We start from the raw sequence: 17,180 nt of genomic DNA, 5'->3' as shown, positions 1-17,180 counted from the left end.
CTTTAGGGAATGTGCTGGAATGATAACTATCTCAATAAATGACAGAAATTACATAAAAGAAGGAGTAACTTCAGAGGACAGAATCATGATTAATGGGTCAAAGTTAAAATGAAATAACTTTGGCCCTGAATAGAGCTAACCTTTCTATCAGAGCTGTTCTCACCTGGAAAGGGTTATCATATATGGTAGCAAATTCTCTGCTAGGATACGTGCTTAAGTAGGAACTGAGTAATCGATTTGGGATGTGGTACAGCTAGATCTTACAAAACACAAAGGTTGGATTTGAAAACCTTTAACTTTCCATTTATAGCTCTAAGAGTCTATGATTGTCCTCAACTATTAATGACTCAGTCTGGAGACTGCAATATTGTACTAATTTTTTTTTTTTTCATTCAGAAAGACTATGCTTATCTCAACTACCATATTCTCCCATGTAATAATCTCTCCTACATGTTTATGAAACTTGTTCTTTACTGCAGGTCCAACTTTTATGAATGTTTCCCTCCCAATAAACCCCGCCACACCATAGGTACCTGCGATGGAGGCTCCCAAACTTGGCAACTCTGAAACATTATTGTGAAATTTCCCCCACTTTGTTTTGTAGTCCTAGCTTCGCTGGAAAAAAAAAAACTATTATGTTTAGGAGACTATTAGTATAAACCTGAATAATCAGAAAGGGGCTCAGTTCTGTAGACAACAATAATAATAATTGAAGTTGGCTTCTTTAGTGTCTGGAATTCCAACTGGGACAAGCTCAAAGCTTTGGTTTATCATCATAAGAGAGCCACAGAGCCCTCAAGAGCCCTTTCTGGGATTCCAAAGAAAATCTACCAAGGCAGAAACTTTTTCTTCAAATTTTTTTTTATTAAAAACAAATAAAGGCAAACACAAACACATTCCAATACAGAAGCACTTCTGAAGAGCCACAAATCCACAAGGTTCCAAGCCTCTGGCTACTCCAATCTGCTGCTATAAAATGCTAGACATAATTTCAGCCAGCATGGGTCTGCCCCATACAATAATCAAAGACTGCAATACTACCACAAAAATCAGGCTCTCTTCTATATTACCACTACCTTTGTTTATGTCCTTAGAGTTTGTATTTTCTTCTTTTTATGAAAAAATTTTATTGTTTCTTGAATGTTTCTTGTTTGATTTTGAAGTTAATATTCTTATTCTATCTTCAGCTCTGCACTAATGGCACATATGCTTTGTTTATCTGTATGGTGGCAAGACAATTTCATGATATGCCCGCAGCTTATAAACTGATCAGTGGGGTCTGTCTTCATGGTGCCATGACTAATGGACATCTGGAATTGTCAGTTGTGCCTTTGTGAAGTTGAGCCGTGACTTGAACTAAAGCTACAATGTGAGCAGTCATTTGAACTTCCCTGTCACTTGCTGGGTGGAAAAGAAAGAAGGAGAAGCATAATCTGTAGTATGAAGAAAATTTTCCATTCTATTAGCTTACATATCCCATCATCTGATATAATACTTTTACCAATTTTATGCATCTACTAACGTAGGACAATATTATAACTGGTTGATTGAGTTATGTATATGCTGTATTCCAAGATTCCTTCTGTTTGTTATAGTCTAAGAACTGCTCAAAGTGTAAAGTAAACATAATAACACAACATAATTATAGCAGTTTCTCTTTTAAAGCATTATGTGTGTATTTAAGAGAAATGATATCAGAATACACTAGCTCAACTTAATAGGCAGATAATCAAACGTACCTGCTTCCTTCTATCTGAGGAGACAGTGTGACAAAGTTAATAATTACAATCATAATCTCTGACATATATGTAGTATTTGTTGCATATAGCACTATTATATATTCTTAAAATATATTAGCCTATTTAATTTATATATATGGTAGGTGCTATTATTATCTTCATTTTATATATTAAAAAACCTGATCTCTAGAGAGATTAAGTAATTTGTCAAGAAGAGTTGAAATGAACTTAAGGCTAGAAGTTTGGGTACTATTTTCATATCCAAAGCTTCCTAAATGATGATAGTAATGATTCAGCTTGTGTTATACATGGACTCCTACTACCAACTGCTGGGCTTCAGGTATACTTGTCAAGCAGATGAGACAGTCTTAATGGAAACATATTTGTACCCTCTGGAAAACAATTCAATCTGCTGCTGTATAGTGTGTTCAGACACGCTGATGGGTAACACTGGTGGGGTGGCTTTCTCAAAGACTTTTAACACAGGATCCTGAATACATTTCCCAGAAAGGATTCCCCCTAAGAGAAACTAAGCCAGGCATGATGAACTTGACCTGGTGACTCATTTCAGCCACAGAAGAAGAGTAGACATGTGAATTACTGTGGGGGGCTGGTGTTTGAAAGCAAACAAATGACACCAGGGCCCCAAATCATGCTTCTTTGGGCCACATCAAAGAGAAACACAAAGGAGAAGACTATTTTCCCAATTTAGCACCCATTGCCAACTGGGGTCTGAAGAGGTGCCAGCAGAAACTATAGCATCTTCAAGAGCAGGTAGGAATAGCCCACTCAACATAGTGGGTTGGGGCTTATTCATCCAAGAAATACTTGGATGATATTTTGATAAGATGTGAAGATTCTACTCAAGCAGGTCAGGGGAAAGTGAGAAATTCTGGCTGAATGGAGCTCAGGGAACTTACTGGATCATGATTAGTTAGGAAGGGCCATGAAAAAAATTGGGGATTTCACATTTTAATAAAGTAAAACAAATTTAGTAAAATTTGATCTGGAAACAAAACAACAACTATGTATATATATATATATATATATGTATATATATATATATATATATATATATCATCACAGGCTTATACAGATTCACTGAGAGATGTCTGGAAACAACCAATGTGATGGCAGTTCCACTGGGTCATCTGGTCTATGACTTTGAAGTTTCAAAAACTCATTATTGCCAGTGCCAGGGGATTATCAGACTTTGAGAGAATGAATTATGCAATCTTTGATATACATAGAACTAGAGTAGCTATCAAAATGCTAATTTATTCTTTTAAAATGAGAAATACATACAAAAATTGAAATATCCATATTGGCATGAGTATTATATTTTCTCCCTACAGCCCAACCATCTGGAATTGTATCAATCACATTGCTTTCTGCTATAAGATTTTCTTCTCCTAATATTTATTGAACATCTACAATTTGCCAACATTCTAAGCTCTTTGCTTTGTATTAACTCTTTTAGTCTGCATAACAAACAACTGAGGAAGCTGAGTTACAACAATGTTAAAGTAAACACCCCACATTCATACATGGAGCAATTAGCCACGCTGAGATTCATAACTAGACAGTTGGCTCCAGAGTCCATGCATTCATCCTCAATAATATACTTCCTTAAGCTATGAGATAGTTTGAGTTATGGAAAACTAAGTGATGAACCGATGAGAGTCTCAAATACGAAGGCAGAAGTAGTAATAAAAGGAATACAAGGAATTGAGTTGTATGAGTTCATATATTTTGAATGTTAATCCCTTATCAAATATATCATTTGCAAATATCTTCTCAAAATCACAATGAGATTTTACCTTATACCTGTCAGAATGGCTAGAATCAAAAATATAAGAAATAACATGCATTGGTGAAGATATAGAGAAAAAGGAACTCTGGTTTACTGTTGGTGGGAATGTAGATTGGTACAGACACTGTGGAAACAGTATGGGGGTTCCTCAAAAAATTAAAGATAGCAATATCACATGATCCAACAACTCAACTACTAGATATTTATCTCCCTCCCCAAAAAAACACTAATTTGAAAATATATATGCACCCTTATAGTTTACTGTAGCATTAGTTTTAATAGCCAAGATATGGAAGCAGCCCAATTGTCCATTCACAGATGAATAGATAAATAAGATGTGGTATATGTACAATGGAATATTACTCAGCCATAAAAATGGATGAGATCTTACCATTTATGACAATATAGATAGACCTAGAGAGTGTTATGCTAAGTGAAATAAGTCAGACAGAGAAAAACAAATACCACATGATTTCACATATATGTGGCAAATAAAATACAAAATAAATAAATAAACAAAAAGCAGAATCAGACTTGTAAATATGGAAAGCAAACTGATGGTTGACAGTGGCTAGATGGTGAAGGTATGGGAAAAATGGATGAAGAGGAGTGGGAGATACAGACTTCCAGTTATATAATGAATAGGTCACAGGAATAAAATGAACAGCATAGAGAATATAGTCTATGGTATTATAATAGTGTTGCATGGTGACAGATGGTAGTCTGTCATACTTGTGGTGAGCATAGTATAATATATAGAGTTGTTGAATCACTATTCAGTATACCTGAAACTAATATAACATCATGTGTCATCTATACCCAAATTTTAAAAAAAATGAAGAGAAAAAGGAAACATAAAAGGACATAGTAGCTATAAAGGCAGAAAGCAGTTATGTGCTAAAGGTATTTCTCTCATCAATTTATATTAAAGACCAGAAATAATTAATGTTCATTAATTAGGATCTGAGGTGCCACAATGGAGAACACATGAGGAAGATATGTACCCTTATAACACCCAAGTTGATATATAACTGACTAATAACCTATATGGATATAGTAGCATCTTGGATGCTCTGTACTATCAGACATTCTCTAAGCTTATAGGAGCATTAAAACAGGTTTCTGAAATGGATATAAATATTTTAGGGTAATCAGCAATATCCAGAAACTGGCTTGGGTAAGATGGACAGAGTGGAAAACATTTCTCATTTGAGACTTAACTATAGATTCCAGAATATTGTTTCTCATCTAATGTTATAGATGGCCAAAAAGTAGACTACAAACACCAGCATTCATTGGTTTTATTTTAGAGGATCATAAAAGCTTAATGTCACAACAGCACTTAACAGCAATGTTGACTATTTTCACAATCAAAATACTGGCAAGGAACCATTCTAAATGTGATCTCTTAATTTCTTTTTCATTTATGATAAAGCCAAATTTGTTCTCTAACTTGCCACAGCTTTGTCAAGACCCTTTGTCAAGAGAACACGTTCTATCTCATGTCTTTTGTGCTAAATGCCTAGTGATCTGGTTCCATTACATGAAAATTAAACAAAAGCTGACAGGCCTGGGTAAATTTCATTGAGGCTAAGAGTGGTTAATTGCTTTTATTCATTCATTCCCTCCTTTAACAAGTATTTATTTACACCATATGCCAGGTACAGTTCTTGCCCAAATTCACTCAGCTAGTGAATGAGTAAGTAACATATGCCTGACTCCAAAACCCATGCTCTTTCCACTGTACCATATTGAATTAAAATGGTATCTTTTAAGAAAATCTAAAATAGCATTATAGACTGAGTAAAATAGTAAAAGACTTACTATTTAAAACAATCATATTCTCACAAAACCACATGCAAATAATATCCCATATTCCATACATTTATTTCACTTTCCTGCTGGCCAATACCACAATCCTTCAGATTAGAAAATTTGGCTGCACTACAGAATACACATTGGAAATTGAGCAACACCCAAGGCTCCATTAAGGTCATTATTCTTGTGGATTTCTTTTCCTCCCACAGGGACAGACATATCAACTTTTCTATATGTTTTGAAGAGCTTAGCCACATGATTTTAATCATTTCTCCCAGGTGGCTCTTAGAACTTGCATGGTGGCCCTATATATTATCCAACCAAGGACAGGTTCCAGTGTGATTTGATGAATGAGCAGGAGACCAAAATCAGAGACTTGAAATTCTCTTCCCCAAGGAGTAATAGTTTTACCTTCTATTGCTTGGGGATCCTAGGGAATCTGAATATTGGAAAACAATGTAACTTAAGGTTTTGAGCTGGACCACAATTTGAGATCACCTAATATTTTTTTAGCTATTTTTACAAATGTTCTGGTTTGGATAAAACCTAAGCTATGTTTTTCTAAGTATCTCTCTTTTCAATTTTTAAATTTTTGTGTATTTTAATGGAAATTTAATCCTCAATATTAGTTTATTTACAGTTAACTCATCAAAGTATATTAATAAAAACATATTTCCCAATTGGCTTTACAATAAACTTTTTTATAAACTTTAGAATGAATACAAACACACACACACACACACACACACACACACATACACAAGGCTCATGCCAGGAAATAAAACAAAAAGAAAATACACAGCACCAAGAAGTTCAGGTTGGGTTCAGATCTCAAAAGCCACAGGTTCCAAATAATTCTAAACTTGGATGATGGTTTCTTCCATCCAAGAATGTGTCCCACATGTCACTGAATGGTGCAACCACAGTAACCACAAGTTTAACCTAGTTCTCTTGTACTTTTTAATTGACTTCAGCCCAAAACTTTTCAAAATGTAGACTTAATTGAACTTCTCTAAAATATTGCAATTAAGATGCATTTTTCTTCTGACCACTGGCATGTGAGGCAATGTCAATCATTTTTCCTTGGTATCAAGAAATCTCTCTCTTCCTCTTCACTTCCAGGCAATAGAGCTATGAAATTTTTATTCTGGGAAGATAGTCTCTTATCTTTCTAATATATCTTATTGGCATACCTCAAAAATCTTTGACCAGTACATATGTTAGTCATCAAATATATATTCAGCTATTATTGTAAGTAAAGTGCTTATTTTACCAAAAGTTAGTTCAACAGATATATACAAATTGTCTACTATGGCATAGTCATCTGCCAGCCAAGCTAATTCACTGAATGATATGAAAGCAATAATGCAAAATATAAGTCAGAATTGAAGATTTATAATATTGATAATGCATCTCCCTCCATGGCCATGATAGACCTTTTAACCTATTAGACATACTTTTTTGTGAATCTCATGTATGACTTTTGAATTTTTTTCAACTGTATTCCAGAAAACCACCACCAAAATACTGGAGTTGGTACAGCAGATACAACCTATACTCTATTCGCTTATTATGTGCAATTACTCTGAGGGATCTTCAACTCTTAACCATGGGTGTGTTGCTGGGGTGCAGTGATAATTCATATGAAATTGTTGTGTCTGTATATTCCCATCGTATACCTATATAGTCCTATTTAGTATATGTTTACTAAACACTGTCAATTACTATACTCATCTGATCTTTCCTTGGTTATTTCTTTTTCTCATACTTAAGATTAGAAAAAGCAGAAACTGATGGGGCACCTGGGTGGCTCAGTCCATTAAGTGTCTGACTTCTGCTCAGGTCATGATTTCATGGTTCATGAATTCAAGCCCTGCATCAGGCTGTGTGCTGACAGCTTGGAGCCTGGAGCCTGCTTTGGATTCTGTGTCTCCCTCTCTCTCTCTGCCCCTCCCCCATGCATGCTCTGTCTCTCTCTCTCTCTCTCTCTCAAAAATAAATAAACATTACAATTTTTTAAAAATCAGAAACTAAAACAATACCTATCCAATGAAATGAAAGTCTGGGGCATCTGGGTGGCTCAGTTGGTTAAGCATCCAACTCTTGATTTCAGCTCAAGGCATGATCTCAAGGTTTGTGAGATTGAACTCCACATTGGCTCTTTGCTGACAGTGTGGAGCTGGCTTGAGATCCTCTCTCTCTCTCACTCTCTCTCTCTCTCTTAAAATAAATAAACAGGTGCCTGGCTGGCTCAGTCAGTTAAGCCTCCAACTCTTGATTTCAGCTCAGGTCATGATCTCACAGTTCATGAGTTCGAGCCCCATGTCAGTTTCTGTGCTGACAGCGGGGGAACCTGCTTGGGATTCTCTATCTCCTTCTCTCTTTGTCCCTTCTCCACTTTCACACACACACTCTCTCTCTATTTCTCTCTTCCTCTCAAAAATAAATGAACATTTAAAAAATAAATAACCATTTAAAAAATAATAAAACATTAAAAAAAGAAAGTTTAAGCCTGTCATATTTCAACAAATAGTGAATATGTATTCCCTATTTATTACCTTAGACAGACTAAGCATCAAAAGGCAGACGACCAGGGTCACTTATCCCCAATTCTCCACCTGTCTCCATCTCTCTGACCTTGACTAAACCATTTATTCATTCACCTATTCATAAAACTAATATTTGGAAGCAATCACTTTGGGACAGGCACTCTTCAAAGGCCTTGGTTGACTTATCTGAAAAAATGAGGAGCATCCACTTCTTTCAGCTTACGCAGAGAGGACCCAGGCTATTATGGTAGTTCCAGTTCTGGGTTTTTTAGAGAGACTGTTGTTTTGAACTGATGTAGAACAAGTTACTTAAGTCAAGTAGGAAATCAGCCTTCATTAACCTCCCAGGAATGTCATAGAAATGACCCAATAGATAACTGTGACCGCTACAATATCCAGTTCCTAGTTTTTCTTCTTTCTTCTTCCTTTTTAATGTCCTCTTCTCACATTTGGATTTATTTCTTTGCTCTTGCCCTAACCCGAACTAAAACTTCAGAAATACCAAGCTCTCTCCAATATTTGTTCATTTTTTTTTTCACCTTTTAAAATAATTTGTCATCTCTATTCTTCAAATTAACAAATCCTTAACAAATTAACAAAATCTATAATTAATGAAATATGACATTGCAGAATACATGAGATACAGTAGAAAAAGTGATTAAGTACTTTTTACAATAAGTAAAAAAGAATGAAAATAATTAAGTCAAGACTTTAGTTAAATAAAATAGAAAAGTAACAAAATCCGATCACCTAAAAAATTTGAAGAAAAAAACATGGTAGGTTGAAGAACATCAATGAATGAATTATAATAAAGAATATATCAGGAGCTTGGGTCGCTCAGTCCGTTAGGTGTCCGACTTTGACTCAGATCATGATCTCGCAGTTTGTGAGTTCAAGCCCTGCCTTGGTCTCCATGCTGACAGGTTGCAGCTTGGAGCATTCTCTGGCTTCTATGTCGCCCTCTCTCTCTGCCCCTACCCTGCTTGTGCTTTGTCTCTCCCTCTCTGTCTGTCGGTGTCTCTCTTTCTTAAAAATAAACAAACATTAAAAAATTTTAAGAAAAAAAGAATATATCATCATGTCTAAGGTTAAAATTCTAAAACTTTACTGTCTAATATAGTACACTAGCCACATGTGGTAATTTAAATTTGCATTTTAGTTAAAATTAAACGCAATTAGATATTCAGTATCACTAGCCAAATTCCAAGTGCTCAATAGTCACATGTAGCTAGCGGTTACCATATTATGCAATACAGACATAGAACTTTTCCATCCTTGCACGAAGTTTTATGACTGCTGATTCTAAAATCAGAAATGATACAAAAGAACTCACTAAAACAAGAATTAACTAACACTCTTCTAGTAAATGCAACTAAAAAGGAAAAATAAATAATGTACAGGTGTTAAGGAAGAAGTGAAATTATATCACATTGAAATATAATGTCATAACTGAAAATTATAATTCATTTATTTAGGAAACTATAACCAACAATAAGATAATTCAGTAAGTAGGCTGAGGACAACATCAATATGCCAAAATTAATAGCCTTCTTTAATATGGAAACAATTTTCAGCTGCAAAGCATAAAAAAGAACCCATTACAAATAACAACATAAAAGATATAAATAAATTTAATATTTAGCAAGAACTGTACGAGAAGGATATTACAAAAGAAGATAAGTGAACATACACATTCTGTTCTTTGACAGGAAGATTTCAAATTTATATAAGATTTTTACTTATCCTGATAAAAGTACTGAGTGGATTATTATAAATAATTTTTAAAAATATTTTTAAAACTTAGACTAAGTAATTCTAGAATTTTTATGGCAAAATAAATGTACAGGAATAAGCATTATTTTAATGTCTTAAAGTAAAGAAAAATAAAAACATGAGATAACACACTATAATGTAAAGCTTTATTAATTAAAGTAGGATTCATACTAGAATATCAATATGCAAATATATCAATGTAATAGATTAGAGTGTCTTGATATAACCAAATTTGTATTGGGATTTATAAAATTCTATAGATAGTATTCACAATCTTTGGTCAAAAAGGAATCTGAATTAATTAGCCAGGAAAGGTAGAAGCTATATTAAAATATATTATTCACTACCTCAAACCTTATGCCAAATACATTTCAGATAAGTCCAGGAATTAAACATAAAATTTGAAACTATAAAACTAGTAGGTCTTATTATGAGACAGATATTTCTAGTTTATATGCAATATGCAGAAGCCATAGATAAACATATTGATAATTTATCTACATAATTTTTAGAAATATTACATGAAACAAATAACATAGTTAAAGGCAAAAGACAAATGATGACTTGGAAAATATATGCAATAGATGTAAGAGATAGGGGGCAACCGCATAGTATGTAAATATATTCTATTACCAATAAGGAAAGAGCCAACAACCTAGTGGAATTTAGTTAAAGGACAAGAACATGAATTCACAGAAAAAGAATTATTCAGCAATTTTGGATGGATGTACGAAAGTTGTTCAAAGTCATTCTGAAAATAGGAAATGCAGATTATGTATATAACATCATACCATTTTATACCCACCATATTGATAAAGATCACACAGATTGATTATAAATAAACTCTGTTAACTTGGGTATGGGGACTGGTCCTCTTCAGTATTATAAACAGTTCTGTAAAATAAGCAACCTCGTATGTAAGTATTTTCATACTGTCAAAATGCACATATCCCTCCAGTCATCAATTCCCCTTTTGGCATCCTCCCAATATACTCACCCTTGTACTCAAAATAGTATTCAATTGCTTACAGCATTGGTTATTATAACTAAAGAATGGAAACAGTCTAAATAAATATCCAACAACAATAATTGGTCATATAAATTATGGTTTATCCATAACATTAGGTAGCCATTAAAAAGAATAAAGCAGGTCTATATACAGATAAAAAATTATTTATAAGATATGTTACTAAGTAAAAAATAGTCAAAGGGCAGAGCTCTCTATACAGAAGTTATAAGTTGCATGAAACTCATGGTGTAAATACTCACAAGACCCTTTTAAGAGGGATTGCCTCTGGGATGAAAAAGTGAGGAAAAGGGGACATGGGGTAAACAGGAAACTTACTTTTCAGTATAAACTCTGTACTATATGATTTAAACACTTTTAGTTTGCATGTTACCTAGTCAAAATTAAATAGATGAGACAATTTAAATATATTCTGTCCTGAAATTGTACTAAGCCTGTGGAAAAGAAGGGGTTTCGTCTTGAGCAAGTAGCCTCTATTTCCTTGTAAACACTACAAAGCAGCAACAGTCTTTTAAAAAATTGAGACAAAGTGAAAATATATATTCATGAGTCTGGCCTCAGCTTTATTTTGCCCTTTTTTCTGTGCTTTGGGGATTCCTACCCTCCCTTTCACTATCCCCTATGTAAATAAGATATCATCATGCTTAATGCTAAAACAGAATAAATCATCTGTTATTATAAGCATCAATTAATATTGTTCTAACCGATGTAATTAGAAAAGAGGAATAAATAGAAGGTGAAGTCAAACAACTAAATTTAGTAAATCTGGGGCGCCTGGGTGGCTCAGTGGGTTGAGCGGCTGGCTTCGGCTCAGGTCATGATCTCCGGGTCCATGAGTTCGAGCCCCGCGTCAGGCTCTGTGCTGACAGCTCAGAGCCTGGAGCCTGTTTCAGATTCTGTGTCTCCCTCTCTCTCTCTCTGCCCCTCCCCCATTCATGCTCTGTCTCTCTCTGTCTCAAAAATAAATAAACGTTAAAAAAATTAAAAAAAAATAAATTTAGTAAATCTGTGTTTGTATTATTTGTCCTCTCTCTGATGAACTTGTAGTTTGGCTTAATTCAAAATGCTGAAAGTAATTCTTTACACTCTTCACTTCCTGATCGAAGCACTCCCCTTACCATGAAGGACAAATGTAAAGTTAACTAGACAAAGTTTGTGAATCTCTAACTGCAACCTGCAGGAGGTGGGGAATGGGCAACATCTAGCTACAGCCCAGGGGCTAGAATTCTGACGAGACCATTCAAGATACCCTCCGTCTTGGCACTCTTGGTGAGTGCATTGGAACCACTCACACTGAGAAGACGTGTGGGAAGCAAAGCTTATGCTCCTTTGAGATAAGCTATTCAGAGATATCACAGGTGGGCAAAACCAGGGGAGAAGCCGGGACGAGCGGGTAAAAGAGATTGAGAACGATTTTCCAAGTTCCATTGGGGAAAAAAGTGTTTGTTCCTATTGTTTTATACAGCATTTAGTTTTTATTAGCACGTGTGAATAGTAATTTAAGTAAAGGCAACAAATGAGCAATAGGTATTGGAGAAAATGAGCTAGTGTTTTTGTTTGGTCGCTGCAGACATCAAATAGAAAACTAACAAGAATGAAGCAAACAATAAAACTATGAGAGTAAAAATCTAAGTATATATATTTCAAATTTCTAATCCTTTTTGCTTATTTATTGTTTTCCCATCTTCAGAATTATAACAAACTATGCATCTTTGTATTTTCAATAGCAAGATGGAAGTAAAAAGAGCAGAAATGGCACACACGGGCTGAGCAATGAGTATCGTATGTAAGTGACGAATCGCTGGGTTCTACTCCTGAAACCAAGACTACACTTTATGTTAACTAACTCGAATTTAAATAAAATAAAATAATAAAATAAAAAGAAATGAAGCAGGTGGAGAACACTGACAGCAGAAACGCCTAGCATAAGGGTTAATACGAGAGTCAGAGATGGGGCAAAATAAAATATTCAATGGTAGCTTGAGACTCTCAGCAAAGATGGCACAAGGAATGAGAGCAACTATTTTCCATTCACAATCTTCAAGGTGGCATTTTCAGAGTATTTTCAATGACACAATGGTTGTTAAGATAGAACAGATATTAGGGGCGCCTGGGTGGCTCAGTGGGTTAAGCCCCCGACTTCGTCTAGGTCATGATCTTGCAGTTCATGAGTTTGAGCCCTGAGTCGGGCTCTGTGCTGACAGCTCTGGGAGCCTGCTTTGGATTATGTGTCTTCCTCTCTGTCTACCACTCCCCTTCTCACACTCTGTCGCTCTCTGTCTCAAAAATAAATAAACATCAAAAAAAAGATATAAAAGATATTGGAACAAGCAGTGTGAGAGCACAATAAATTTGTTCAACAATGAATCAAAACATCAGCAGTCAAGCCAAGAAACACATAGCTGGTAGTCAAAGGCAAGTACCTGTTTTGTCTGCTTGCTTTCCAGTCAGGACATTTCAGACCCACCCTACAGCTTGATCCTAACTTTGTTGGAACCAGGCTATTTCTGACACCCAATCTAGACAAGGCCCAGCCCAGGAATTTGAGTTTCCTGGCAAATTAGAGAAGAGTGTTAAAGGAAAAAAATAAAGAGAGAAGCTAGGGGAACTAAGAGAGCCTGCAGGAGTTATGAAAGTATTTGCTATTTGCACCAACCACATTCATTTCTATCAGGATATCTACTGAAACCTCTGGCCCAATAAATTTGGCTTAGCAGGCTTGAACATGGCCATCTGATAATGCCAATCAACAAACGAGTGACAACAGTTATTGGTTTCTTAATTTTACATTTTTATTATGTAAAATTTGGTATAGAAGAATATAGATAATATGTAAGTTATGAAGCGTTTATAAAACAAGCACTTGTGAACATATCACCACATAAAACCTGGAAAATTCCAGCACCATTAAATCTACTATTATGCACCTTCATTTTTAAAGTTCCCAACTTTCTCCAAAACCAATATAACTAACCAGGATTCTGAATTTCTTATTCCTTCATTTTCTTAATTTAATTTTCTCACATGTACAAACTAGTAAAGCTCTTGTTCTTGACTTTTTTAAAAACGAGAGGGTGAACGTGGTCTTCTAGAAGTTGCTTTTTATTCACCTTATGTTTTAAGCTTGTTTCCATGCTACTGTGTCTCCATGCTACAATGGGTAGCTATCGTCCATTTTTACTACTGCATAATATTCCATTGGGTAACTAGTTCACAAATTATTTCTTCATTATTTTTTAAAAAATGTTTAAGTGTTTGAGAGAGAGAGAGCAAGTGAGCAGAGCGGAGGGGCAGAGTGAGAGGGAGAGAGAGAATCCCAAGCAGGCTCCACAGTGTCAGCACAGGGCCTGACATGGGGCTCAGTCTCAAGAACCGTGAGATCATGACCCGAGCCCAAATCAAAAGTCAGATGCTTAACCAACCCAGGCACCTCTCTTCATTATTTTTTTGATGAAAATTTGTGTTAATTCCAGTTTTTTGATATTATAAATATTTTTATAACGTTTCTTTTTTAAATTTTATGTATTTATGTGTGTATGTAAGTGTGTATGAATGTATTTTTGAGAGAGAGAAAGAGAGCACGTGAATGAACAAGGGGCAGAGAGGAAGAGAGAATCCCACCAGGTGCCGAGAGAGGGAGAGAGACTGCGAAGCCTTGAGTGGCACTGCAGGGCCCAAGTTCACCCCATGCAGGGCTTGAAAACATGAACTGTGAGATCATGACCTGAGCCGAAGGAAGTCTGATGCTTAGTCAACTGAGTCACCCAGGTGCCCCTCCATAAACTTTCTTGTACATGTTTCTTAGTATACATGTGTAAAAGTATCTCTAGGCTATTTACCTGTGATAGTTTTAGGTGTCAATTTGGCTAGGATATAGTCCACAGTTATTAAGATTTTAATCTAAGTGTTGCTCTGAAGATATTTTGTAGATGTGATTGACATCTGCAATCAGTTGACTTTAAGAAGATTATCCTCAATAAGTTAGGTGGTCCAGACCAAATCATTTGAAAGACTTCACAGGGTGCCTGGGTGGCTCATTTGGTTAAGCGGCTGACCAGCTCAGGTCATGATCTCACGGTTCGTGGTTTTGAGCCCCACGTCAGGCTCTGTGCTGACAGCTCGGAGGCTGGAGACTGCTTCAGATTCTGGGTCTCCCTCTCTCTCTGCCCCTCACCTGCTTGCACTCTGTCTGCCTGTCTCTCTCTCTCTCTCAAAAATAAACATTAAAATTTTTCAAAAAAGAAAGGTTGGTTTCATGAAGAGAAATGAGGTTTTTCTAAGGAAAAAGAAATTCCACCTGTGGACTGCAGCTTCAGCTCCTGCCCAAGAATTTCCAGCTTACCTTTCCTGATTTGGACTTAGTCAACCCCCATAATCACATAAGCCAATGTATAAACAAACAAAAGCATATTGGGGAGGAGTGACAAGTGTGTCTATTTTTCCTACAGCCTCTGTTTCTTCAGTAGAATCCTGACTGATACAATATTTATGAGTGGAGTTCCTTTATGTTATTATGTGTCATATAATATGTAATATAATATTATATGTTATTATTATAATATTATGAGTGTAGGGCATACCATGGTTCAGCTTCACTATGTAATGCCCAACTGTTTTCCACAGTAGTTGTATCAATTTTCATTCCTGAAGTATTACAGTTTCCATTACTCCTCATCCTTGACAAAACTTTGACAAAAATTTCTTACTTGTGCCACTCTAGAGAATATTAAATAGTATCTAACTCGGTTTACTTTTAATTTCCATGATGACTAATCATTACCAATAAGTTCAAGAAATGTTTTTGTGTTTATTAGCCATCTGTGTTTCCTCTTTGTGGAATTCTTTCTGTATATTTTAGCTAACTTGAATAATTAGATGGTTTTAAAAATTATTTTAGACAGCTTTATATATTTTAAATAATACTTTCTTGTTGGCAATGTGTTTTATAACTGGCATTGTTATATAATGGGTCTTTATTTTTTTAATGGTAATGAACCAAAGGTCCTAAATTTGCCATGGTCTAATAGTCTTTTCTTTTGTCATTGGTACATTCTATGCTTTGCTTAGAAATTCCTACTGTATCATGATGTTATAAAGACACTTTCCTACATTTTCTTCAAAACTAAAAAAAATTATCTTTTTAGTCAGTGAGAAGTTGATATTTGTGTATGATCTGAGGTTGTATTCCAATTTAATCATAAATATATTCATAGTTCCTCCTTTCCTCTAACATTTGCAATGCTGATTCTGACATATATTTGTTTCCATGTATTAACGGGTTTATTTCTGAGCTCTCTATGCTCTTTTATTGGTCTTTTGTTAACCCTATTCCAATTTGTAACAATAAACCTTAAGATCTGGTTAGGCAATTTCCCTAACGTGATTCCTCTTTTTTTCAGGTATATTTGACCATTCCATCAAACTTCTTCAAAAATTTGAAATTAAATGTCAAGTTTTTAAAAAATAAATCTAGTTTTGATTTTTGTCATAATTCCCTTTGTTCCATGTATCAATATTTTTGGTATTTTTTAAGGTATTGAGTCTTCTTATGAACATGGTGTAATGAACCACTGATGGGTCTTCTTGGCATCTTGATTCTCATTGCTCTCTGTTCTATTCACCCACACTAATTTCCATTTTTTTTGTGAAAAAAATCCATGACTAACAACTATGTTTGGTTTAATTAAGGTAGCCTCTAGCTAACAGATTAATTGGAAGGAACTTCAGGGTATCTAGGCTATTGCATTGCTGGAATCAAATCTGTAATTCCTATCTATCAGGTTAACTCAGAAGTCATAATCATCTACTTGCAAATTTTTGTTTTAAAAAAGGGATAAAGTGCTCTATGCCTGAACCCAGGGCCCAGTGATTAAAGATTATATATATATCTTAACCACATCAGGTCCTGAAACAAAAGAATTATGGAGATGAATGAAACTTTTACAGTTTCCATTGCTCCAGAAAAATCCAGAAGTCCTGCAATATAGTCTCCCAAATGATACAATAATTCCTTTGACAGCGTGCTACAGATCGCTTTCCAACATCCAACATTTTACAATGATGTTCAATTTGAATTCTAGAATTGTATTTGAAAGACATTTTAAAAATATTTGAACCATATTCCTTTTCCGGGTAAATCTATTAATGTAATACAATTTTCCAAAATAAGTGAAAACAAAATTGAACATTTGCCTAACCCTTCAATATTACAATAATGATGACATTATATAGATACTGTGCCAGCACAGTATATCATTTAAGAAGCAGAGCACAACTGCATCTTATTTAAAAATTGGAAGATGCTCTCACATTTCTTCAAGTTGTGTTTCAAATCAATCAGCATGTGAACAGTACACTTGGGACAGGCAATAGCTTTAAGCCTAGCCCTTTTAGAGAACCTTACTATAAAACCATGAAAAACATAAACAGAAAAATAAATCTCCAATTTGGAAATGATTTGG

Source organism: Panthera onca, chromosome B2, assembly GCF_046562875.1.
Source record: "Panthera onca isolate mPanOnc1 chromosome B2, mPanOnc1 haplotype 2, whole genome shotgun sequence".
Taxonomy (NCBI): domain Eukaryota; kingdom Metazoa; phylum Chordata; class Mammalia; order Carnivora; family Felidae; genus Panthera; species Panthera onca.
This window is presented reverse-complemented; position numbering follows the sequence as displayed.